This window comes from Papaver somniferum, chromosome 9, assembly GCF_003573695.1.
Source record: "Papaver somniferum cultivar HN1 chromosome 9, ASM357369v1, whole genome shotgun sequence".
In the NCBI taxonomy this organism is placed as follows: domain Eukaryota; kingdom Viridiplantae; phylum Streptophyta; class Magnoliopsida; order Ranunculales; family Papaveraceae; genus Papaver; species Papaver somniferum.
Genome location: NC_039366.1, coordinates 54,340,401 through 54,368,118, shown reverse-complemented (window position 1 = coordinate 54,368,118; position 27,718 = coordinate 54,340,401).

Below are 27,718 nucleotides of genomic sequence, written 5' to 3'. Positions count from 1 at the left end.
AATTTAATGCCTAGGATATTTTTGAAATCCAAAAAAGATCAATTTAAATACTATGGATATTTAGTGATTCATATGAATCCTAATTGAATACCTAGATATTTTTCGGACTTTTACCTTGTTAGGTTCACAACTTAAGCAAAAACTAGAGTTCATGAACTATTCTCTCTTGTGTAAGTTCGCGAACTCAATAAGTATAACATTGAGTTTTTCAAGAAAAAATCTTGAATAATTTTGCGAACCTATAGGTTCAAAAACATGAGAGAATATTTACTTGATACTAGTTTCGACATACGATAAACATGAGCTTGTCATCGAAACATAACTAGATCTCTAAGATTAAGATCATTGTTCCTGATTATAAAGTCAACCTAGTTTGTAATATATATTTCAAGATATGAATTCAACAAGAAAAAGACTTTTAATCTATATTTCAAAATATGAGTTCACAAAAAAAAGTCTGGTAGGATCTTAACTATCGAGCTAAAAACTGTCTCGGTTGATCATCGTACTACTTGTGATATTTCCTTTATACATATAAACAATGTAATGTCGAAAATAAATAACATAAGACATCAGAATTTTTTTTTAATGAGGAAACCTGCAATCTAACAGTAAAACCCTGGGAACTTATCTTGTTTGAACACCAAATTGTATTAAGCTACTACAAATACTATCTTACTATCAGAGTGGAACGTAGTTGCGACTGAATCAACCTTATATTGGAACCAAATCATGATTTAAGTTTATCATTCGGAAATATCGTGGAACAATGATAAGTGTCATTGTTATTTATTCAGGAATGTTTCAAATTGTTTTATAGAAATATAGAATTACTATATTCGGAATACAAGACAGTGTTATCAGTCTTAAAAACTGAGAAAAATATTATATGTCTGAAGCCGTATTACATGTATTAGTACACATAGCGGGGTAGATATATATCGACTTTCATATTTGTGTGATATGCATATTCGTATGTACATCATGGGAAAATTTGTTTGTTTTCTGATCCGGATAGGTATATATATTCGTATACAAACAATTGTGGAACTGTGGTAAGGGAACCAGGTTAAAATCAAACAGGTATGCAAGCCAAAACAGTTCTATGTTCTAGAACCAGTTTAGTACCCAAACCGGTACGCAAGCTGAATGTTCTATGAACTCCGGAACCGTCAAAGGTCTTAAGTTTGCAAACCGGTACGTGAAATAAAAAGTTCTGTATACTCCGGAACTTTGAGTTGGTCCAAAGTTTGCAAACCAGTACGTGAACTGAAAAAGTTCTGTAGAGTCCGAAACTTGGTAATTGCATAAGTGTGCAGACTGGTTTATGAACTGAAAAGTTCTGTAGACTCCGTAATTACATATAAGTTTTCAAACCGGTCCGCGTACGGTGACTTAGCCGATTCAAGAACGATTCAAGTAATTGTACTTTTTACTTTTACAAACTATGTCGATCATGATTCAATTGAGATTAAATTATTTCCCTGATGTAATTTGCATTTGATCTTTTCTCTAATTAACACTAGACTCATTTGATCGCAAGATTGTGACTCAATATTAATGTATTAATGAACACGAAAATGAGTGTTAAGCTTTTAAGTTCAAATCGGCTAGTTTCGGCTAACCATGTTGAACATAGTCTTTATACACTGTTCGGTTACGGTTTACTTAACCATAGTGTATATCTTGTGTATGTGATTAAGATTCAAAGCTTTCATCTAACAGTGGATATTGTTTGCTTGGTGCCAAAGCTATCTTAACTTAAACCTAAAGCAACTTAGGCTTTGAAATCTATATAAGGGAAACTCTTGGAAACTTGGATCTTTGGATCCCGACATTACTTTTTGGTGTGTCCTAGTTGTATTTAGAGTCGTCCTCTCCAGAAACCATTTAAGGGTTTAGCGACTACAAAAAATTCACAGGGATTCGTGAAGCTAGGTCCGGTTATCTTTTATCTTGATAACTCGAGTATCCTGATCTTAATTGTTTGTAGAGATTGCTCCAATGTTCAAGTAGATAGTAATCAACAAATTCTCTTTGTCTCGTACTTTGTTGATTTCGCAAGTTTTATACTTGTGAGGTGAATAATCTAGGATGCACTTTGGGTTGCATAAGTCCGATTTTGAGGATAGCCATACTTTTGTCTAAGTTGCTATCGATTTCCATCACCTGGATCTATTGTTTGGTTTGATAATCCGTTTAGATCGTAAATCAGGAAATCAATTATAAGTTTAATCTGTGGGAGGAAAATTTGGTTTAAAGTCTTCAATTGAGTTGAAGCAACTCTTAAATTTTGGGTGAGACTAAAGGAATCAATTGCGCAGAGTCTTGCGATATTCAAGAGGCGTAAGGAGTGCGACTGTACCTTAATCGGTGAATTTTCTTTTAGGGATCAACTACATTCCAGACCGAAGTTAATTGGCAGTAGGCTAGTGTCTGTAGCGGTTTAATACAGTTTGGTGTTCAATCTAGACTAGGTCTCGGGGTTTTTCTGCATTTGTGGTTTCCTCGTTAACAAAAATTTTGGTGTATGTGTTATTTCTTTTTCTGCATTATATTGTTTATCTTTATAATTAAAATATCACAGGTTATGCGTTGATCAACCATAATAGATAGGTCCAACCTTGTTAGTTGGAAAATACTTGATTGATCCTTGGGCATTGGTCTTTGGTACCGTCCAAGAACTCTCTTTGTAGTTAAGTTCATTGATTCAATTCAGTAAACGTTCTAACAACAAGAGAGAGAGAGAGAGAGAGAGAGAGATAACTCTAGGCACTTTCCTTGTTTGTGTTTTTACTCTCGGAGTTGTGTTGAGTTTACTTGTTGTCTCTATTTGTTCATTCTATGTATGTAATTCTTCTCCAAGAGTTTACTTGTTGCCGAACAACAAGGTAAGTTGCATGATAATAAAGTGACTAAGGAGTATCTCTTTATTAGTCATATATATTCTCTCCAATTGATTGATCTTCCTTAAGTACTCTACTGAAGTTAAAGCATATCATGACATTATTTATAAATTTATCGCTTTCTCAAGTAAATCCATAAACTTTGAGAAGTTTAAAACTGCATTCAGTACTAAGACTAATACTATAATAAGAAATGATATTGCGAATATATTATGCATTAAAAAGATTGGTATCGAAGATAACTATCTTGGGGTTATACTGGGGCTGCAAAAAATAGAATCATTTGACTCAATCCTTAAGAAATTTCAAGATAAGTTTGGTATACCTCAACTCGGCGGGTATGTCTGTTCTAACCTAAAATGTTCTTGGTTCTCGTGCTTCGTACCATCCGGGGGTCTTTTATATGCCTAGATGAAGTTTTGGTGGAATAATGAACAAGAGAGTATGGGTCTATATCTTAGAAAATGGGATTACATTGCTTTACCTAAAAAGTATGGTGGTTTAAATTTTAAGAAACGTGAGATCTTCAATCTTGCCTTGTTAACCTGGAGAATGCTAGATTAACCTGCAACTATATGAGTTATTATTTTTAAGCAGAACTATTTCAAGAAGCTTGACCGCTTGACTAGTGAACTCCGTGAACATGGATCTTGGATATGGAGGTATATTAGAGATGATATTTACAGTATTAAGAAAAACTATTGCTATGAAGGGAGTGATGACATAAAAATAAACATATGAAATCAATGTTGGATTTTAATGTTAATATCACAATTGATTCTACAATGTTTCCAGGGATATGACAATTGCTAGTCAGCTGATTGATGTATATTCTAAAGCTTGGAAAGTAGATATTCCAGAGGATTTGTTTGATGAGAAAACAGTTAATAGTATCTTGAAATCAGACCCCCTTTACACGGGACTGATAGGATTAGATGGACTCATGCCCATAATGGCCTTTTTATTCTCAATCTTCTAGGCTTGCCTCTTTTTCGGGGAAAAAAAGAAGATCACCAATTCTCTTGGAACCTTTTCTGGAAAGTGAAGATTCCTCCAAAGATTCTTATCTTCTTATGGACCTGTTTTCGGGGATTTTACCTGTTAGATAGAAATTACCTAGATTTTCATATTATCTACGCCAACTGTCCTTTTTGGAACAACTCCCAAATCATTAAAGTATTTTTTTTAGTGAATACACTTATGCTAAGGATGTTTGGCGTCTGCTTGATCCTGTTTTTTTTAATGTTATTTAGAATAAAATCATTGCAGATTGGTTTGAGAAATTGTTTAAGGTTGTAGGGGAACTAATATTTTACAAGAAACTAGTATTATTACAAGAAACTAGTTGGAAGCCCAAAAAGCGAAGCTCCAATAACGGACTACTACATTAGTTGAACATGTTTCCTTGCTAGCCGACCAGCGAGCCTCATGAAGAACCAAGCCAAGGAAGCCAGAATGGATAGGGGGTTGTGATTATGTCGCAAGGGGGGCAAGCTAACTCTACCTTCCATGTCAAATACTACAATATTGCGCAATCAGGGACTCCAACCTGGGACCTCCTGGAGCGCATGAAACCTCTGTGGAACGGGGATGACCAGCTGATATAGGTACCCGTTTTTAATATATTCTTCTTCTTTAGTTAGTTATAATTTTTATTTTTCTTGTAATTTAGATTTTAAAGTTAGTATTACATTTAGGGTTGAACATCACAACGGTTATCGGCTAAAACCGGGTCGAATCGAACCGATTAGGAGGAAACCAAACCGAGTCGTTTATTAATGGAATGTTTATGGCAAAAAATTTTTTTGTTAATAACCGAGATAATGGTTTCAGTTTTCGCTCAAAACCGAACATAACTACCAGTGCGAAACCGATTATTATAGGTTGTACATGTAATATCATTTCGAAACGGATCTTGAATTTGTGTTTTCTGTGATCTTTTCCTCGTGCTGGAAAAGTTGGAGGACAAACAAGATAAGAAGAAGAATCATTGAGGCAGATTCAAAAGAGGATGAAATCCAACAGAACTTTCATTCCTGCTGGTAACATTTCTTCTTCTCTATTGCATTGATTTTCAATTTTTTTTTGTTCGTTAGAATCATATCCGTGAGGATCTTTTTCTGTGTATATTGCTGATATTTTTGTGGATTTAGGCGTTTTAGGTGTTAATTGGTCTGATGGTAAATGTTGTTGTAAACACTGATATAGTAAGAAAAGATGAGTTTTAGCTGTAAAGGTTGCTTGATTTGATTTTGAAGGTTATTTAATTTAGATGTTAATTTTCTGTGAAAATTGAGATTTGTTTACTTATCGTTAGGTTTGATATAGTTAATGTTACAAGTTTTGAATTGATTGTGTTTTCCTTCGTATTCCGATGAGGATGAGCTCCATGTTGAGTATTTTACTGTTGACATTAAGGAGAAACGAAATGCTGACAAACCTGATGCATTTGCAACTAAGAATGTGAAGGTTGTTGACCATGTTGTCTTTTGATGTATTAGCAATTTACATGTGCAACTATCTTATATCTTATTTTAGGTTTTGCAATGTTAGACGTAATTGCTATTTTCTAGTGTTTTCTTGTTGAGTGAATGTGAATGCAACGTAAATATAAGAAGCTTAATGCTTGAATTGTTGAATGAGTACATTTTTGTTTGGTTTTGAAGTTGTAAGTTCTTTTATCTGAGTAAGTTTAGATGAATAATTTCTTGAATGCATGAAAGTGAAAAGATTGTAGTTACTTGTTTTATATGTGCTTAACATTTGATGCTTGAATGGGTGAATGCAACATACATGTCATCTGATTTTAATACACAAATATGATTTTGCTTATATGCAGGCTTCTATTTCTTTAAATGTCACTAAAGTCGCTAAGAAGTGAAAAACTACTTCTTTTCTTTGAGATCACTTCGGAAAACAAAAACCACCTTCAACAATGGCAGAGTGTAAACAATGTATGAAATTTAAGGCTGATGTAACGAAGAACGGAGCCTCTTCCTTGTGCGCCCATGTAAAGAAATGTGGTTGGCGGCACTGGATCTGATTTACTTTCGAATGTTTATGTATTTATCCTCAGGACACCTTCAACTCTAATTGTAGTTTCTTTGGAATGTTTAAGTTAATGTTTTATACTTTCACCATTTTTTTTTTGTGTGTGTGTTTTTGTGAACTGTCAGTTTCAGGAAACTGACATAACAGTCGGTTAACCGAAATCCTCTGGGATAAACTGAAACCGACCAGAAACCGAGCCAATGATTAATGGCTCGGTGTAGATAGAATTTTTAGAAACCAAGAATAATGGTTTCGGTTCTGATTTTGGAAACCGAGCCGAAACAGACCATGTTACATCCATTTGATTTGTATGCTAAACAGTAAACATTGGACTACATGTAATTTTAGACATGACATTAGAACAACATGTAATCGGCAATGTCTTGTATTGCTAATATCGGCATGTCAAACAAACCCTTATCATAGTAAGGCAAAAGAAAGACCCAGTGGAGAAAAAGAATAAAAAGAATGAAGCCTTAAATAAAGATTCTTCCAATTTAGAATAACATACAACACCCATGACAAAAGATAAACATTCTTCCAATTTAGAATAACATATAACACCCCTAAGAAGAAAAATGACTTAACTGCGATGGGGTGAATTATTGAGAGAGTTAGTTATCCCAACAAAATATCCTACCCCGGGAAAATAAAGAAATTAAATAAATGAATTATGATCCACTTGGTATACTTCCAAGAATCCAAATGATTGAAATACACAATACACTAATCCACTTATTTATATCGTCATTCGTCATGGTTATTTTCTTATTTTATTGGATAATGTTCTCACGACAAGCTCGATCAACAAGAAAGATTCATTTTCCGTCGACTCCTAATCAACGTTCTGATATCATTTACATATACCACTTGAGTAGTTTCCATCGGTTTGTAGAGTGATGCTGAACACACATCAAAATCCCTCGGGATTCCTCCCGATAACAGATTCACCAACAGTTACTTAGTTGTTCTAGCATTGGGATGGATATGTTTGTTCTAGCATTAGGATGGATATGTGGAAGAATGGGTCTCACTTCTCTCTCACTATCGGGAGAAATTTGGGCTTCGGGATGTCCACCATTTCCGCGGTTTTTATGTCATATATGGATAAGATTACGATGTCGGGATTCAGAGTATACATTATCCGCTTTTGGATAATCCTATTTAATTGCCAATATTTTGTTTAGTTGATGATAAAAGCAAGATTATACTGATCAAAGTATTGGAGCATTCACGTCATAAATTTAGTTTTTAGTTTGAAAGAAGAAGGATTCAAAACTATGTATAGTAGTTGTATTGACATCGGGGTTGAATTTTGTTAGGCCGTGATTTTATAATTTTTTTTTTCTTTTTGTCGAAGCATTGGTGTGATTATATAATTGAGAACGGGTTCGTATTTCTTGTATTAACAAATAAATGTATTCGAATTAACGTAAAATGGGTCATTTGTCCAAATTTTTTTAAATCATGGTTCAAATGGACGAGTAAAAATTAGTATAGGTGAAATGGACTAAAAAAATAGCAAGGATGAAACTGGATTCATCGCGGCTTAAATTTAAAAAATAACAAGGATGAAACTGGATGCATCCTGATATAAATTAAAAATAAAAAAAAATATTTGAAAATGGGTAGGATCAAACTGGTTACATCCTGGCTATTTTTATATTTTTGTCCATTTGAACAGTATCTTTTTAATTTTTGTCCATTTAAACAGGAACAAAATGTACAAGTCTTTTTCACCCAGGAATTGTTGATTTTGGTCTTTTTAACCAATTTTATGTCGAATTAACTAGTTTAATAAATGAAAACAGAAAATTGGTTAAAAAGACCAAAATCAACAATTGCTGGGTGAAATGGACAGTTAGATTTTGATACTGTTTAAATGGACAAAAATGTAAAAGTAGGCAGGATGTAACCAGTTTCATCGTGCCCATTTTCAAATATTTTTTTCTTATTTTTAATTTACACAGGATGTATCCAGTTTCATCCTTGCTATTTTTTAAATTTAAGCTAGGATGAAACCAATTTCATCCTTACTATTTTATTTTTTTTACCATTTCACCCAAACTATTTTTTACTCGTTCATTTGAACCATGATTTAAAAATATTTGGACAAATGACCCATTTTTCGAAATGAAAATCAGTTCACACGTATTATGCATGAGAGGAGCGGGTAAGTAGATGACATAAGTTCCAGAAATGTTGCTACGTCGATTTGCTAGTGCTTGGAAATAGCTCGGCCACATTCATTAGATCCTTCTTTTGTGTACGCGGTCAATTTTATATTGCGTCATTAGTGTTGATGGTCAATCATGCACAATCTTACAACATCCAAATCAAAGCCTCGCGACATTGAGTTGTCCGGGGCTTTTGTTACTCACATTGCGTCTATACTGAAGGAACGCTTGTTTAAAACCGAAAATGCATAGTATTGCTTGCAAGCAACTGGCATATTGCGTCATTTCTATCATTTGTTTAGTTTCTTCTGCCTGTTGCCGTTGCTGTTGATGTTCACGAAATCATTGTTTTATGAATATGTTTTCAAACACTATCTTTGGACACTGCCACTCAGAAGCGGACGTCACAAAATTTGTATTCACATGTAATAAAAAGGAATAATTAAGAAGTAGGAGTATATTAATATAGTTTGACAACCAATAGAGAATGCCCATCGGAGAGTAATTGTGTATGGTCGTAGGAGAGATTCGTGAGAATATGCTGATGTCCGATGGGGACACTGTCGGGGATGACAAAGGCTGTATTAAAGTTTTGAGGAGGTTAGTGATGACCAAATCCAGGTCGACATCAGTACATTACAGATTTGATGGTTTTTGTGTGGGTGGGCTTTACTGGCCTTTAGGTTCAGTGTAGTTCCAGTGTGAAGCAATTTTGATTCAGATCATGCAATCGCAAAATGAAATAGGATCTTGGACTTGTAGATGGGTGGGCTTCATGAATGACTCTTTAGGTGTTTTTTTTTTTTTTTTTTTGAAGCATGTTGGGTTGTATTGGACAAATGGGTTACGCTACAAAGTTTCATGTAGGCGCAAATTCACTAGCGACAAAAAGGGATGTTGTTCTAATTCTTGGATACATCTTTTATCTAGTATTTTATCCATACCTATTGTTTGCACTGTATAGTTTGATATATGGGTCCAAATGCCTCAGTCCAATAACGTTAACCGAGATAAGTATTGGGCGTTCGGGATGGAATGATAATTATAGCCCAGTCGGCAATTATCCTTTTACACCAAATGACCAGATCCATTGAATCCCTAAAAAAAGAAGTGAATCAATTTCTAGGTAGACATTCAAATCTGGAAGTTACAAATCCTTAAATAAAGATGAACCAGTTACTGGCAAGACCAGGTAAATATTCAAACCTGAAGGTTAGAGATCCCTAGAAAAGGGGGAATTGATTTGGACCATGATGAACTTGGAGAGCATTTGGTCGAGATACATAATCAAAATATATCCAGCTGAATATTCGACTTGATACAATTCATCTACAATCTATAAACAGAGTTTGAATTCCAACTGGAAAGGTACACATTTCTAATCCTTCTCTCCCCATAAAAACCTGTTGTCACTCTTACTCATTGGAGCATCGGAGTATCCTTGCAGGTACCCCACTTTCATTTATCAATAATGCTTGGAGAGGCAAAGTCAGTGAAAAGATGATTCATCATAACTAGAATTTCTTCATCTACCGGGAACACAAAACGAAGAATACTACTAAATCATCCAAAGCTTCATATTTCATCATCATGTACGAAACTCAAAAAAATTTCTTAAACCATCTAATGGCTAGAATTTCATCTTCAAATACGAATATCGAGGAGTGTTGTAGGAATATTTTTGCTATAACATCTTTTGGCGCCCACCATGGGGCAGAGAAGGAATCATTAAAATATATAAATAAAAAATAATAAGATCCATGGCTACATCATAAGCAAGTCGAAGTGATGGGAACGTCAATGTGGATGCAAAAGTACGGGGAATTCAGAGCTATGTTGATCACCCACTTTGTGAAGGAGTTGAAACATCACCTACAAGAACGACATCAGGATATCCGTTTGCAGAAACTCATTTCTCTAGGATAAGTATGGAAATCATTTGGTACGCATTACAACTCCTTCTCTAAGTGAAGGTACCAATGTGAACATATCATCAAGAAATGTAGATCAACATCAAACAAACATGTTAAACTAGCGTCCAAACTATCTTGCCAATAAATGCTTTCGTTTAGCCTCGCGTATTGAACAAGTAGATAGGACCAGAGCGACACCTGTAGATCTAACTCTGCGCGAAATATTGCAAGAGTTGGAGAAGGACAACAAACTACTGAAGGCCTTGCTGTTAAGAGACCGCAAAGGAGTAATACCCAGTAGTATGGAAGTATCACTCCACAGTAGCGTGCACAACCTTCACTTGAGGGTTTGCGAGAAAACAATGTGCGTAATGATCACTTTAGGATACAAGGATTGTATGAAAGGTAAGGTGTCGAAGCAGATAATATTCCAAGGGAATGTCAACGACTGAATGATCACTTCGAAAGTCATCGCATCTGTTAGAGCATAGCTCGGTCGACTTCGCATGCATTGCTATATCAAGCATGTTTGTCAATGTTAGTGATCAAAACTATGAGTCTTGATTTCTAGTATACATAGCTAAGTCTCAGACTAGGATAGAAAAGTGTAGTTGAGCTCAAGGACTTCATGGAGATTCATCATACAACAACGAAGATCTATACAAGGAACTGTGGAACTTCATCAATAAAAAGGTATGTGGAGACTTGAACTTATCTATCACTCAAAAGTCTATCTATTCTATCTCCTACTTCTTATGAGACAAAAAATCGTATGCTATATAGACTGGATCATACACATTTGACATTTCGAGCTGAGTATTCACTACTTATCTTTTTCTCGAAATCGTGTGTTGATAAAATGTTTCGTTTTGATCAAGTTTATCTTCACCTAGTGACAAAAGTCATGAAAAGTTTCAATTACTTTGATAATTTCTCTGACGTGAAACGGTCTGTGAATAACGGCTATATAACGTCCTCTGAGAATGTCTCAATGATTGGAATGAGAGTTTAGATTACATAACCATGTATTCCTTAATCCGAAGTTTTCAAACTTTGTTGATTGAGAGAAACCGGAGGAATTGGCTTTTCCAAGTCCGCGAACCCAGTCTGCGAACTCAGTCCACGAACTGACGGAAGTTCTCTTACCGAGAATTTCTGCTGGGATTTTCCAAAAACTCGTTTGCGTGTTTAGTCCGCGAACTGGCGGAAGTCTCCTTGCCTAGATTTTCTGCCGAGTTTGGAAAACTCTGCCGGTTTCCTTAAGTCCGCGAACTTGTTTGTGAGCTGAAGTGGTTATGATCTAAAGATGTGCTCTGAACATGAAACTTAAATTACTAAGGAATGCTTTATGCAAACCGTGGCTATAAAGTTCATGAGCCGATTCATCGAATCGAATCATCTTTGTTTCAATTGCGTCTTTTGTAGTTACATAAGATCTCATAGCAATTGAACAACTCTCTAACTAGTTCATTTGAGTCAATTGAACTAGTTATGGTGAAGAAGAACTAGGTTAATATGAAATGCTCATATGGTTAACCTTTTGGGTTACTATGTTGAACCAACATACACTTACACGTTTGGGCATGGTTTTCACAAACCCAGTAAACGTTTACCCAAGTGTGTGTGACAAGTTAAGTTTTCGATCTAACGGTTGAGAAATATTAGCTTGAATCTAAATCAGGTTTTCATCTAACGGTGAATATGGGTTGCTTTGTAACTAAGCAAAACCCTGATTTGAAGGATATATAAAGGAGACATCTAGCATTGGGAAAAACTAATCCCCACACGTCTGTGTGATACTAGTGCGCTCGCTAGAGTCGATTCTCTTTTAACCTTTGGTTTTCTTCTCTAAAACCAGGTTAACGACTTAAAAACTTCATTGGGACTGTGAAGCCAGACCGATAATACTTTTATCATAGTTGTGTGATATGATCTTGCATCTTCTATCGTACGAGTACAATCTTTGATTGGCTTGAAATCGTGAGAGTTCTCCGATAGGAAAGATAAAGAAGTCACAAACATCTTCGTCTCACTGTTTGTGATTCCTCGACAAACCGCTTGTGTAGTCAAGAAGGATTGTTGAGAGGTGATTTATTAATCTAGGCTGTTCTTCGGGAATATAAGACCGGATTATCAATTGGTTCCTGTTCACCTTGATTTTATATCTTAAGACAGAACAAAACCTAGGGTTTTTCTGTGGGAGATAGATTTATCCTTTTGATAGACTTTTCCGTGTGAGACAGATTTGTTTCTTATCAAGTCTGTGATTTTGGGTTGCAACAACTCTTGGTTGTGGGTGAGATCAGCTAAGGGAATCAAGTGCGCAATATCCTGCTGGTATCAGAGGCATAGGAGTACAACTGTACCTTGAATTAGTGGGAGACTGATTGGGTTTCAACTATAGTCCAGTCTGAATTTAGCTTGGAGTAGGCTAGTGTCTGTAGTGGCTTAATACAGTGTGTATTCAATATGGACTAGGTCCCGAGGTTTTTCTGCATTTGCGGTTTCCTCGTTAAAAAAACTTCTGGTGTCTGTATTATTTCTTTTCCGCATTATATTTTATATAATTGAAATAATACAGGTTGTGCGTTAAAGATCATCAATTAGAAATCCAACCTTTGGTTGTTGATTGATATTGATTGATCCTTGGACATTGGTCTTTGGTACCGTCCAAGTTCTCTCTCTTTGATAAAGACTCGCATATTTCCATTTGCTTGAGTAAAGATCAAATCGAGAGATTGAGATATAAACTCTTTGATATATCTTTTTATTGATTGAGTCTAACTGTCTAGTTGATTCTCATAAAAAGTATATTGGAGTTTGTCCATACAGATTGCTAAGCGAAATATTGGGTGGTGTTGTTAGACACCCGCTTTTTCAATTGGTATCAGAGCAGGCAAACACGTTAAAGACCTTATAAGTTTGTGTTTGTAGCGATTTGATTATTGACGAGTATATCTCTAATAACGTACCAGTTCAGAAACTACCAGATGATTCTAAAAGCTTGGTTTCACCTGAGAGAACTGTCACATCTAATTCAATATCTAAACATTCTCTTGATGTAAAAACTGTTGATTGGGAAACTCACCTAGAAGAACAGTTGGATGAACTTTCTGATGAAGGTGATTCAAATATTGATAGATATGTTGATGAGGAAGTCTCAGAGTATGTTAAGTTTTTGGATTCGTGGAATATGAAGAAGATTACAACTTCTCATGTCTTACCTCTTCTGATTCCTCTCTGTTGAGAAAACAATAAATTGAAAAGATGTTACGCAAGTGTTTATTTTTCGAATCGTTCTTGCGAATCGATCCTCAAGGATTCTGAGGAAAACCTACGTATGAAGTCACTTGAATGTGATAATCTTTATCAAAAGTACTTTTTGTTGGAAGAGAAACTTGCAGAATCTGAAGCAAGGTTTAACTCTCAGCAAACAAGTTTTGATGACAGAGAAAGCGCTTATCTCACTGGAGAAAAAAGCCTTGAGGCTGATTTAGATGCTGCTCTTGATAAAATCAAGATGTTGGAAGATGACTTGAAAAAGTTCAATACTAGTTCAAGCAAATTAACCACTATGCTAGGAGCAAGTAAAAATCATCGTGATACACGAGGATTGGGCTATAAGGGAATAGATGCTCCAAGTACTAGCAAAGAGGTAAAATTTGTCAAGGCTAGTGATTCTTCTCAACAAAAGGTTTCCGCTGATGGTAAAAGTGAAATACCTTCTCCTGCAGTTAAGGTTCAAAAGAGCAAAGTTTATCAACCTCCAAAGATAGCACACATGGATCAAGGTAAGAACATTCCTTATGTTTGCCACTATTGCGGAAATAAAGGTCACCTGGAAAGGAGACGTTGTTTCCGTATAAAGAATGAGAAACTTCATGATGTTCTTGTTTGGGCATCACAAGAAGTTGTGAAACCAAGATCATACGTTAAGACTGATCCTCTTAACGTTACAGGTTGTAATTGTCCAACCTTTAGGAAAGGGAATCAGTGCTATAATAAACCTAGATTTGCCTATAAACGTCGTACGATTCCTTTTCACAATCGTAATGGTTATCAAAAGGATGACTTCTTAAAGACGAAGACAAGATCCGATGCTCCCAACTGGAGAAAGACTAACTTGCAAAAGAATAGTCAATCCAATTCTCTTCCAAGAATTCTATAAGAGAGTGATGGGAAGAAGGTTCTGACTGTTCCTAAACGCACTCAGAAGTGGATACCGAAGAAAGACAATGATGTTTTGAGTGTGAAAAGGAATGATCTTCCAGAAAACATGACTATGCAAAAGGCAGTATCTATGATGTTGGAACTTAACAAGTTTTTTTTGGAAAAATGGAATTGGATGTGAAAGGTTCTAAAAGTGATCTCCTTCATGATAATCCAAAGGTCACTTGTGGTGAGCAAGACTTTGTTCACCCCAACGCAACTTGATTGTGTTGGAAGTGCTGTTAGAGCACTGCTCGGTTGAACCTACTAGTGTTGGTATGTCAAGTTAGTTGTCAATTTAGTTTCCAAAATGCATTCTTGATTTAGCATACTAAAGATAGTTTCGGACTAGATTAGGTCTAAGAAATTGAATCGAAGCTATCCTTAAAGAATGAAGATTGAAGACTACAAGAAGACATCAACAAGTATTTCATCAAAGGTATGTGATTGATTTAATTTGGATTCTTGTTCAATTCTACCTTTCTAATCTATCAAGATATATGCTCACTATATGGAACAATTCCGATGACGGTAAATGTACATTTATGTATATATACTTGAGGTTATTTGATTCATGACTTTGGTGATAATAACCTTTATCCCTATAAAGGATCTCATGTTATAGTGAATGAGCTTGCGAATCCAATGAGCCAAGAATCACTCAATTCCGAGTTACAAACGACAAAGTTATGAGTGATTTAAGTTCATTAGTAGGAAATATTCCATGGGCCTTGGAGTGGTCCGCGAACTTGGGCCCAATACGTGACTAAAAGGGATTTTTGGTCAAGTTGGTGATGTTTCCTTATCTAGGCAAGTTAGCTATTGGTCCAAACACTTTTGATTACCATATTAAAGTGTTTGTGATTCCTGCCTAAGTTAAAATGTGATTTATTCACATAAATATAATTTTTGCTAAATAAGTATTTATTTAATTATTTTGGCAAGAGTTTTAACTTAGGAAAGACTCCCTTATTTAGGAGAGTCTTGAGAAAGGAAAATAGCTTTGCTTAGCTTCCAAACTATTGTTCATTATAAATAAGGAGTTCGCGAGTTTACACGTTTACACGTTTTCCATCCCTTTGGAAAATTGGCGTAAGCTCTGCAGGTTGTTTTCCACGTCTTCTGTTCTTCGTGACAAGAGTGAGATAAAATTCTTTGTATTAGGGATCACAAAGCCAAGTTGGATTTAATATTCGTGATTGATCATACAACTTGTAATCTAGGTTTTCACCTCTTGTCTATTCTAAGGTTTTGTCTTCTGATATAAAACCATTCAAGAGTTGTTGATTATAAACCCTAGGTTTTGATAGATTTCAGTTTCCGATCGTATACCAACACTTGTTAGTCTAAATCGGAGACTAGAAAGAAAAACTTCTTTTGAGGCATCACGTAAAAATCCTTGAGAAGTTTTAAACAAGATATCTCTAGATTTATTCTACTTGTTCTTGTGGTAGAATAATTAGGCTTCTCTTCCTTTATTTGAAGAGTATAATAATCCCTAATCTACACATTTGTTTTGATATTACTTTTACCTAGTAATTGTTTTTATCAAAATAAATACAAGATTTCCAAAACCTTGATTCACATCTAAAGGGAAATCAAACCGGTGTTTTGTGCAAACAAAATATCGAATCGTATCAATCGTGTGGTGTGTCTTCTAAAGAGAACTTTGGGTTCTGCTAGAAGATTTGTATGAAGAGTTCCTAAAGAGAATCGGTATTCTGCTAGGAGTTCTACAAGTGCTGAAGAAGGTATTACATCTAGTATGAATAGGTAGTAGGAAATTGGTGTAACATCTTATAATCAGTGTGTGTTTATTCTGGACTAGGTCCCGGGGTTTTTCTGCATTTGTGGTTTCCTCGTTAACAAAAATCTGGTGTCTGTGTTATTTCTTTTCCGCATTATATTTTATTTATATAATAGAAATATCACAGGTTGTACGTTAAGATCAATCAGTTCTTGTATCTTTCCTTACGGTTGTTGAATGAATTGATTGAAACTTGAACATTGGTCTTTTGGTACCGTTAAAGTTAATCCTCTTATATTCAATCGGACTCGCAAATCCTTATTTTCTAATTGCGGATTGAATCAAGAGATAGAGATATAAAACTCTTGGATATACTTTTTATAGATTGAGTCTAACTGTCTAGTTGATTCTCTTGAAAGTATAATGGATTTTGTCTATTCATATTGCCAAACGAAATATTAGGTGGTGTTGTTAGACCCCCGCTTTTTTAATTGGTATCGGAGCAGGAAAACACGCTAAGACCTCATAAGTATGTGGTTGTAGCAATCTGATTCTATGGACAGAAGTGCTATCTCTATAAACGTACCGCCAGTCTTCAATGACACGAACTATTTATGGTGGAAAATTGCTATGCAAGATTTTCTTCAAGCACGTGATTTTCAATCATGGGTATATGTTGTTAATGGCTATGAGGCTCCCATTGTGGTAGTTGGATATGTAAACGTTTCCAAGAATATTGGTGAATATAGTCCTGCCGAGATACTTGCTGCAAAGCAAAATTCCGACGGTTTGAATGCTATTATCCATGCCATTATCCCATATCTTCAACACCACGTGACTATGTGCAATATGTCTAAAGATGCTTGCGATATCTTAGAAACCGTATTTGAAGGGAATGCCGTAGAGAAAGAAGCGAGGCTTCAATACCTAGCATCTGACTGGGAAAACCTTCGCATGTCTGATGATGAAACCTTTGATGATTTTGACCAAAGACTTTCTCAAATAGTTAACGCCTTATTTTCATTAGGAAAAACTATTTCAGAGAAAGATATTATGTGCAAAATTCTCAGGTCTCTACCATCAAGACACGAGTCTAAGAAACATGCCATTGAAGAAGCAAACGATCTTTCTACACTCTCCAAAAATACTCTTGTTGGAAAGTTAAAGATCTTTGATAATAACACGCAAGAAAAGAGGTGATTTCTCTTAAAGCTGCAAACAATTCTGAATCCCCTAAGGATAAATCTGGTTCGCCAGATACTAAGGATGTTACTCCACGACAATTTAGAAAACTTTTGAGAGACAGGAAAAAGAGTTTTGCTATAGTTACTACATCTCCTAATGATGATGTACAATGCTATAATTGTCGTGGTTTCGGGCATCGTTCTTCAGTATCTCCTAGATGGAGCCGTAGACAATCGTCATATGCAGCAAATTTGCATACTCTTGATGATGGACCTGAATATTATAATCCTCAAGAGCTCATAGGCGAGGTTGCATTAGATTCTGGAAAAATTCTTTCGGATACTGATTCTGATTATGACGAAGAAGTGTTCCATGTTGATCCAGTTGCTAATAATCTTCTTAAAGAATATCATCGGAAACTTTCGGAAGCTGATAGTACCATTTTCAATGAGAAATTTAAATATGACAGACTTCATAGTCGGAATAAAGACTTGCAGGACCAACTTGATTCTAGTGGTGCAAGAGATTATCTCAACGAAATACGAAAGCTTAATGAAAAAATTGCCGAAAGTTGAGATCGGGAAATTACTCTTCAAGTAAAGCTAGATAACTTGGAAAACATTGAGATGAACTTGTTATTTGATTCGGAACGATAAAATCTCAAAGTTCAATGTGAATCATCCAAGAATGATCTAGTTATTGCGCTTGAGAAGGTCAAAAGTTTGGAAGAAGAAAACTTGAGCTTAAAAGAGAGTTTGTCTAGAAATAACTGCTCATATAAATTGACCTCGATATTGGGAGCATGTAGAATTAGTCGTGATACACGAGGATTGGCATATGAAGGAATAGACGCTCCTAGTATTTGCAAAGAGGTAAAATTTGTCAAAGCTAAAGATTCTTCTCAACCAAAACCCTCCACGGTTGACAAAAGTAAGTATCTCTACCAACTACGGATGGCGAAAAGAGGAAATATTGGCAAGCTCCAAAGCAAGCACATACACGTTCAGGTAACACTAAACATAACTTTTTCCATTCTACTAAACATTTTTTTATTGTGGAAAACCAGGTCACTTGCAAAGGAATTGCAGATTTCTTAAACGAGATAAAACCAGATATGATTATGTTAGGATGACAAGATCTGATGTTCCAAACTGGAGAAAAACTGAGTCTCATAATATCAGTTCTTTCAGTATTCCCCCAAAGAAGTTCCACAATTATATTGGGGAGAAAAATAAATACGTTGCTTCAAAAGCTGCTCAGAAATGGGTACCAAAGAAGACTAATAAAGCAACGGGTACTATTAAGAAGGATCTCCCAGACAAGAGTTTGACAAGGGATAACATCTTAAAAAGGTATGGAACATTTATTGAAAGTTTCAAGGAAGTTTTTAAATTCCTAGAGTCCATGCATGATTTTGTTTCAAATACCTGTAGTGAGCAAGATTTTGCTCACCTCAACACAACCTGATTGTGTTGAGAGTGCATCCTCTCCAAGAAGCCCTAATAAATTCGGTGAGGATTGCAAAAGAATTGGGGCGCACATATTAAGTTGGGAAATTTCTGAATATGTGGAACAATTTATTGTTTCGAGCTAAGTTTAACTCGCTTATATATTCCTCGAAACATGTGCACTAGTACAGAAATGGCCTTTAGCCACGCCAAATATAAATTTGCCTGTCACGCTTTTTTGGTTTTGGCGTGTCTATAAGGTATACTTCTACCCTATAGACACGCAATGTTCAATGAGCGTGTTCATATAAGTGCTTTCAGCCACGCCAGGGCTACTAGCGTGTCAAAATTTCAACCGTTTAGTCACGTTAACTTCAAATTTTTGATTGGACGTGTTTATATACCAGTCTATGGCCACATTAGGTATTGGGCGTGTTTATAGACCAGTTTATGGCCACATTAGGGAGTTGTGGCGTGTCCAAAAGGTTAGTCACGCCATTTAAGGTGTGGTTTTAAAGTTGGTTCATTAGACACGCCAGTATATGCGTGTCCATAGTGTACGATTGATTGACATGCCAAATTCAAAGTGTGGCCAAAAAGTTATTCTTCGGACACGCCGGTATATGTGTGTCCATAGTGTACGATTTATAGACACGCCAGTATATCGTGTCCATAGTATAGGATATATAGACACGCCAAGTTGAAAGTGTGGCCAAAAAGTTCTTCTTTGGACACGCTAGTATATGTGTGTCCATAGTTGCGTTCTAAAGACACACCGGTTTTATAGCGTGGCTAAAAAGTTCGTTTTGAAAAAATTAATAAAAATCTTTCGCCCATATTCGAACGCATGACCTCGAAGATTTAGATAACGTACCAATCCACCAAGCTGGCCATCTTTAGATGTTTATAATTAGTGTTTTGAAAATACTAGATTGGTTGAACTACTCAACATTTAAATAAACACGCCAAGTTGAAAATGTGGCCAAAAATTTCTTCTTTGGACACGCTAGTATATGTGTGTCCATAGTGTGCGTTCTATAGACACGCCGGTTTTATAGCGTGGCTCAAAAGTTCATTTTGAAAAAATTAATAAAAATATTTCGCCCATATTCAAACGCATGACCTCGAAGGATTTAGATAACGTACCAATCCACCAAGCTTCCCATCTTTAGATGTTTTTGATTAGTGTTTTGAAAATACTAGATTGGTTGAACTACTCAACATTTAAATAAACACGCCAAGTTGAAAGTGTGGCCAAAACGTACACCCAAAACCCTCAAGACTAATTCCCTAGATTTCTCTGGAATAGATTCTGACTTGCATGTTCTGCAAGTTATTGGGTTCTCCAAAACTATTTCTGCAAATCTTTAAACACCTATAATCAAAATTTCTTTGATAATCCGTTGCATTGGAATGCTATAAATAACTTGGGAGTCTGCAATTTGGTTTCTAAAAGATCCTACTCCTGGACTATGTGTGCTATCAAAATTTCCTCTCAGCTACCACACTGCATTTCTGGTAAGATTTTTCATTGCTCTCTCAAGCATTCCTGTACTAATATGTTATTCTATCTCTATAACTTCAAAGTTGCCTATGCTACCAGTTGGAGTAGTTCATATGAATGCCCAGATAAAACTATTAACCCCATAAAACAATTTCAAACCTTCATGATAACGAGAAAATTTCCAAAGGTGTCTAGTTTTCTTTAGTTCCCAAAAATGTTATAAATTACCAAAAATGTTTGAATATGTACCCATTGCTTGATATTGTGTACACAATATCAAGAATCCACACCTATAATGTGTACACATTATGCCTTTTTCGGAATTTTTAAAAAACTAGACATTTTTAGTAAATAACTTTATGTAGAAAACACTTTTGGGCATAACCCTCTTTCAAATTCCCCCTTCTATTTACTATAGTCACCATATCAAGCTCAAAACCAAAATTAAATACAACAACCACTCAACCAAGCATAATACAATAACCCAGAACCACATATACATTCAATTGAACATCATTGTCTTTAAAACCAACACTATCAAATCCAAAATCAGCACCACTAGCATTAACTGTTTATCCATGAGAAACATATGCAATATTCACCCAAAAAGCATTTACAGGAATACTTACTTTACCATATGGAAGGGGATGGTTGAATAATGGTCAAGCTCCTGGTGCAACCCCAGAGGTCCCCACACCACTTCCAACAACCTTCTTGTTAGCTCCACTCCCTTCTGGTGCAGCCCTCCTCCTTGGCACAGAATAGTTTCCCCTAGGAGGAGTCATAGGCACTACTACATCCCCAGGAATCTCATTAGAATCAGTTATCTCCCCTGGTCCGAAGATTGCAATATCATAAGCATCCTCTGCCAACTTTCGTATCACTGGTGCCAGCGTGAAGATATTGGGGAAGACTACCACATCATTGGGGAGACCATGAGTGTCATTCTCCCGAATCTTAGCTTTGCATGCAACTGGAACTGGTGCAGAATAGAACCCATGTCTAGCACCACCACAAACCACCTGCTGCTCCCCTACAAGTACCACACCTTCATTAATCACAAACTGGCCTTTGTCAGGATGAACGACATACACCACCCACCCTTCATCAGCCCCTTGGAGTTGAGGAAGTTGAGGATCCAACGCATAAGCACTGACACTATCATGCATAACAACGCTATCCTCTTTGACTTCTCCAACACCTCCAGTACCAACTTGCATGTTTGGCTTTGGTTCCTCACTGCTGCTACTGCTTATCTCTACTACCTGTCAAATTGGAGAAATGGGGGAATCCCAATCAATAACACCATCACAGTTACTAATAAAGTCAATTACAACTATGAAATTAAATTTCAACACCTTGAACCCAACAATTCTTCCATGATTATCAAAAATCAATTCCTGGTTTTCTTGCATATTCATCTTAGCCTTCTTTTCCTCTAGTCTACCAATGGATTCCTGATTTGTAGACATGGCTGGGCGATCATTTAGATTTAGATATGCATTATAACCTCGCTTAGACATAGCTTCAACAATTGGAACACTGAAGGGATTTTGCGGAGATGGAATGTGGAAGTTACAGAATTGGAAATTAAAACTGATTTCTTCCAAACAGGCTTTATGGACGAGAAGACCAACAATTAACACATCTCACCCATCCTTTTTCAATCCTCGAGATCAATTAGTTGAGATATCATGGAGGCACATTCCTACTAAGTGCATGCAAAGACCTATTGAATGCCACCCTAACTTATTGGCCTTTAAGAGGCGGCAGCAAACACTTGGCAGCTATTTGGCAAGCAGACTCTCTAAGCGGGCTACCCGTGACCCGAAGTCGAAACCCAATACCGAACCGCAGCTGCCCTCAACTATTTTCGTTAGAGACGGGCTTGAAGTGGCAAGTGGAAGCCCAATTACCTTAAAACTTCTAGAAGAAGACGCTGTCATCCTTCTGAACAAGCCCATCCTTCTGAAAAAATTAATAAAAAGCTTTCGAACGCAATATTCGAACGCATGACCTCAAAGAAGTTAGGTAACGTATCAATCCACCAAGCTTACCATCTTTAGACGTGTCTATAGGGTGTTTTGAAAAAACTAAACTGGTTCAGCTACTCAACATTTTAATAAACACGCCAAATCAAAGTGTGGCATGTTATAATATGCATGGTATATGGTGGTTATCCACTTAGCACCATTAGTTACACCAAGCACCTTGCATAAGCATCTTGTTACACCAAGCACCTTGTATAAGCAACTTGTATAAGCTACTTAAGCAATAGTAAGCTACTTTGTTGGATGAGATTAACAACTAAAGCTAGTGGGTGTTGAATTGCATGGTTTAAAAGCTAGAGGTGTTATTGCTACATAACATCCTACATGTAGTGTGACATGTAATACTAGGTGGTGTATACAAGCTAACACCTTTAGACTTGTATAAATAGCTCCCTTAGGCTATTGTATTTTGTATCCCAATTTCTTAAGTGAATAAGAAATTCTCCCTTCTCCCTTATTACTTCTCTTAATATCCATTTTGAGTTTAGTGGTTAATTAGTATTTGCTTTAATTATTGTTAATATTACTTTGGAAACGTAATATGGCCAAAATTTTCCTTTTTTGGACACGCTATTATATGAAGGACTGTTCTAGCATGAAGAGCATTTTTAGCAGGTTGCAATGAAGCCTCCCAACTGGTGCTGCCATCTCCTAGTATGCATAAAACATAAAGAGTTAATTAGACCCCAAAGATAAACATCAAAATTTGGTGACCCACCTGATACTCCCTTAATGGCAGTTCCAAAGAGGGTAAAAGTCTTAATGGGAAATAGGTGTGATGAGTGCTAAAAAGTGCATATTTCTATATATTTTTCTTGGCATTTAACTCATCTTTTGTGCATTAATTCTACATTTTATCCCATATTCTGTATTTTCTTTGTTTTCAAGAATAAATATTTTTATTAATTAATTTTGCATTTTTAGGTAATAAATAAAGTTTGGATGAATAGCGGAGCGGAAAAGAGCAGAAAAGCGGTGAAAAGCCGGGAGGAATTACACAAGGAAGCCGCGAAGAATGTTGTGCACAAGATCAAAAGGCTAGAAGTGGGCTTGAAGATGAAGAATTGTTCTTAAAGAAGATATGGGCTTGGCATACCCAAGGCCCAAAACCCTCACCCAAATCCATTTCATATATCCATGCCTGTTTCCCTTTATAGCCGTCAGATTTGATCATATCAGCATCTTACGGTCGCAGCATCGCCAGTCATCAAAGTCTGAAGCTCCTGTCTAACACTACAGCACCTAACTCCATCTTGAGCCGTCAGTTTCGTTGTATCACGCATCCGACGGTCGATACCAGCCTCTTCACTTGTAGCCGTTAGATTTATCTATCATTTCCGCATCCCACGGCTCAGCTTCGCTGGACATCGAATTGGCTACACCCGCTTCACACTGTAACAACCTACACCTATACCCATCGCCAAACACTCCCCTCCTTCTTTCCATCGAACCCATCTTCTTCCTCCCACTCCCTCTGCAACTACTCCACTGTCACCACCTTCTCCATCATCACCACCATTCCCTGACACCACCAAACCACTCTACTCCACCCTAAAAGCGAAACCCATCATTTCCCCCATCTTTCTAGCCGCCTACTTCATCAATCTCGCACCTTTCCTATCTCTGAAACCCTAGGTTAGAGATTGATGAATTAGGTGAAGTTAAAGAAGAAATTGAGGTGTGGGAATGAAGCAGTGAAGTCAGAGGAAGATTGGGTCGACGTTGTGGGTAAGATTTGACCCATCAAATTAGGTGAAATCGAAACCCTAAATTCACTGTTTTGGGATTTTTTTTGGATAAACCCTAATTTTGTAAATTAGGTATTTTTGAGAATTGGGTGTAACTATAAATAGAGTTGTGATGTGTGTGAAAGGGGGTATGCCTGGACTAGCCAGTGTGTCACCCAAGAGCACTGGAATAGCCAGTGTCTCAAGGGTTGTAGTTCAATGCTCTGTTTATGTTCAATATTTGAATTCATGTTTCAATTATCTTGTATGATGTATGTTTGTGTTAGCATGTTAGTCATGAGCTAAGTCTCACTAGCTGAGGCTCATATGAAGCTTTAGTGGACTGTTAGGTAGTGGAATGTTAGGTTAGAAGCCTTAGTTCACTGAATTGATTGAGCAATGGGAGAAATCAGTGCTCACTAGTGCTTGTGATTGATTGTACTGTCAAAAGACAGTCAATACTAGGAGCACATCAGTTGAGCAAGCTGATTATCTTGCTATTCCCTTTTTGTATGCTTAGGATCTTAAGTGGTGCTGCTGCCATTCATAAGCCAAGCCCAACTGGGCCTTGAGTATTGAAGCCAAAGCTTAGGATGATCCAAAGCCCAACTGGGCTTTTGCAACCAAACTGAGCAGCTGGGCTGTGCTTAAGCAAGTAAGCCTAAACCCATTAAGAGAACCCAACCTGTGGGCTTCCATTTTTAATTTGTGGGCTTGTAATAATTTTTTCCATTTTTCTGTTGGGTTTGTAATTAATTTCTTGTGGGCTTGTTTGTTTAATTTCTTGTGGGCATGGTTTTAGATTGATTTGGGCCTGTTGTTTAAATTAAAGAAAACTGAACTTTTGAAAGCCCAGTTGGGCCTCATATTTTAGTTAGTAGCTAGCCAAAGCCCAACTAAATTTCTGGGACTGTGGGCTTAACATCCATTTGAAAACAAAACATTTACACTGTGGGCTTGACCCAAAAACAGAAAACGTTTTCAAAAGCCCAGTTGGGCCTCGACCTTTGGCTATTTAAGAGCCCAAATTTCAAATTGTTACCTGGGCTTGTTTCTGAACTGTGGGCCTGAACCAAAGTTCAAGTGGGCCAAAATTTCAAAATTCCAAAAACCAACAGTGAGCTTTACTCGCCAGCAGTGGGCCTGTTTTTCAAAAACGTAGTTGGGCTTCGCAAAACCCAACAGTGGGCTTGGTCTCCTTATCCCATTAAAAACCAAATGTTTTTCTCCCATAAAAACCAAAGTTTTCCAAATGTTTCCCTAAAAACCAAAATTTTTCTTTTTCCCATCAAAACCAAATGTCTCCCGACAAAACCAAATTTTTCCCAAAAGTCCAATCCCATTAAAAACCAAATTTTCTTGTAGATAGTTTCTTAGTTAAATCTTTTGTTTCTTTTGTATATATAGTGCTAATCCAATATGATCTCGGCTAAAAAAATGTTGGATTTTTGCCTTGAATAATGGAGTTCTAATTTTGCTTTCGCCGAAATCGGGTATTCTCTTTCCTTTTTCTCTACTCAGCATAATCCTCTCCATATGTTGTATTATAATTCTTTACATCTTTTGAAACATTGAGGACAATGTTTAGTTTAGGTTTGGGGGTATAAAGTAGATACCACGATAATATGCCATAATTGAAACACAAGAACTCCTTCTTTTTGAAAAAAATGAAAAAATCAAAATAAAAAATTAAAAAATGATAAAAAAAACATAAAAATGGAGCTCATTTACCTTGAAATGTTGACTCTTGTGCAAATATGTAATTTTTAGGAGTCTTAGTCTAGATATTTAGGCACCCTGATTCTAGCACAATTCACATAGTGATAAGAAATTTGCACGCGCACGATCTACCAATACATGTATAGCCTCGATCTTCAAGGTGTTTGATAGGAAGTTAGATTGCCAATCACTTTAGAATACTGAATGAGACTTGACTAGCTTGTTCTTTGGTTGGCTGGGATAGAAGTTGGAGGATACGTTAAGAAAAGCAACCATAGAATTTGACCGGATGCATTCGATAAGGGCCACCTCTTGCTAAGAGTCATGTAATTATGTTTTTCTTTTTGTTCATGTATCAAAAGTGTCACTATGTTGTAAAGATCAAAGTTATTTCTTACAAAAAAAATAAAAATCAAAAAATCAAAAATCAAAAAATAAAAAAAATCAAGTATTTATTCCATGTTTTGTCATGTTAAAGACAATAGTTCTCTCTTGTTCCAAAAATAAAAGAGAGTAATCAATGTAAATAAGAGTCATGTAAAGAGTCATATTTTTGTTGTAAATAGTCTTGTAATAAGCAAGGAGGGTGCAGCCATCGATGTATAACGCGGGTAAACTGAAATATCACCAACTCATTGGGTGAACATTCACAATTCTCGTAAAGCCGGACAGCTAGCTTGGCTTAGAATTCGGTTCTTAGCCTAAAAACTATCTCTTGGTGATTAGTAGTCATAACTTCAGATCTTTCTTTACACATGTGTAGATACACTTTACACTCTTATCACATGTCTTTATTTGTTATCAGTGCTAGGATTGTACCTTTGATAGCTAGATTGACATCTCCATTTTGCTGTGAGCTTAAACTGACTTGCACATGTCACATTTGATGGAATCTGAGCTTATATTTGACCTAGAACTTTGTAGGTACGTTCTAAGCAAACCTTCACGAGACTTCACTCGTCCACTAGGGACACTTAGTGGTTTAAAAGGCTTAGTGCATACGCTAAATGCATTCGAGAGACCAGCGACAGTGGTATAGGTAGGATTTCCTTAGTTTTGTTTTACTTGAGGACAAGTAAAATTCAGGTTTGGGGGTATTTGATGAGTGCTAAAAGTGCATATTTCTATATATTTTTCTTGGCATTTAACTCATCTTTTGTGCATTAATTCTACATTTTATCCCATATTCTGTATTTTCTTTGTTTTCAAGAATAAATATTTTTATTAACTAATTTTGCATTTTTAGGTAATAAATAAAGTTTGGATGAATAGCGGAGCGAAAAGAGCAGAAAAGTAGTGAAAAGCCGGGAGGAATTACACAAGGAAGCCGCGAAGAATGTTGTGCACAAGACCAAAAGGCTAGAAGTGGGCTTGAAGAGGAAGAATTGTTCTTAAAGAAGATATGGGCTTGGCATACCCAAGGCCCAAAACCCTCACCCAAATCCATTTCATATATCCATACCCGTTTCCTTTTCTAGCCGTCAGATTGGATCATCTCAGCATCCTATGGTCGCAGCATCGCCAGTACATCAAAGTCTGAAGCTCCTGTCTAACACTACAACACCTAACTCCATCTTGAGCCGTTAGTTTCGTTGTATCACGTATCCGACGGTCGATACCAGCCTCTTCACTTGTAGCCGTTAGATTTATCTATAATTTCCGCATCCCACGGCTCAGCTTCGCTGGACATCGAATTGGCTACACCCGCTTCACACTGTAACAACCTACACCTATACCCATCGCCAAACACTCCCCTCCTTCTTTCCATCGAACCCATCTTATTCCTCCCACTCCCTCTGCAACTACTCCACTGTCACCACCTTCTCCATCATCACCACCATTCCCTGACACCACCAAACCACTCTACTCCACCCTAAAAGCGAAACCCATCATTTCCCCCATCTTTCTAGCCGCCTACTTCATCAATCTCGCACCTTTCCTATCTCTGAAACCCTAGGTTAGAGATTGATGAATTAGGTGAAGCTAAAGAAGAAATTGAGGTGTGGGAATGAAGCAGTGAAGTCAGAGGAAGATTGGGTCGACGTTGTGGGTAAGATTTGACCCATCAAATTAGGTGAAAT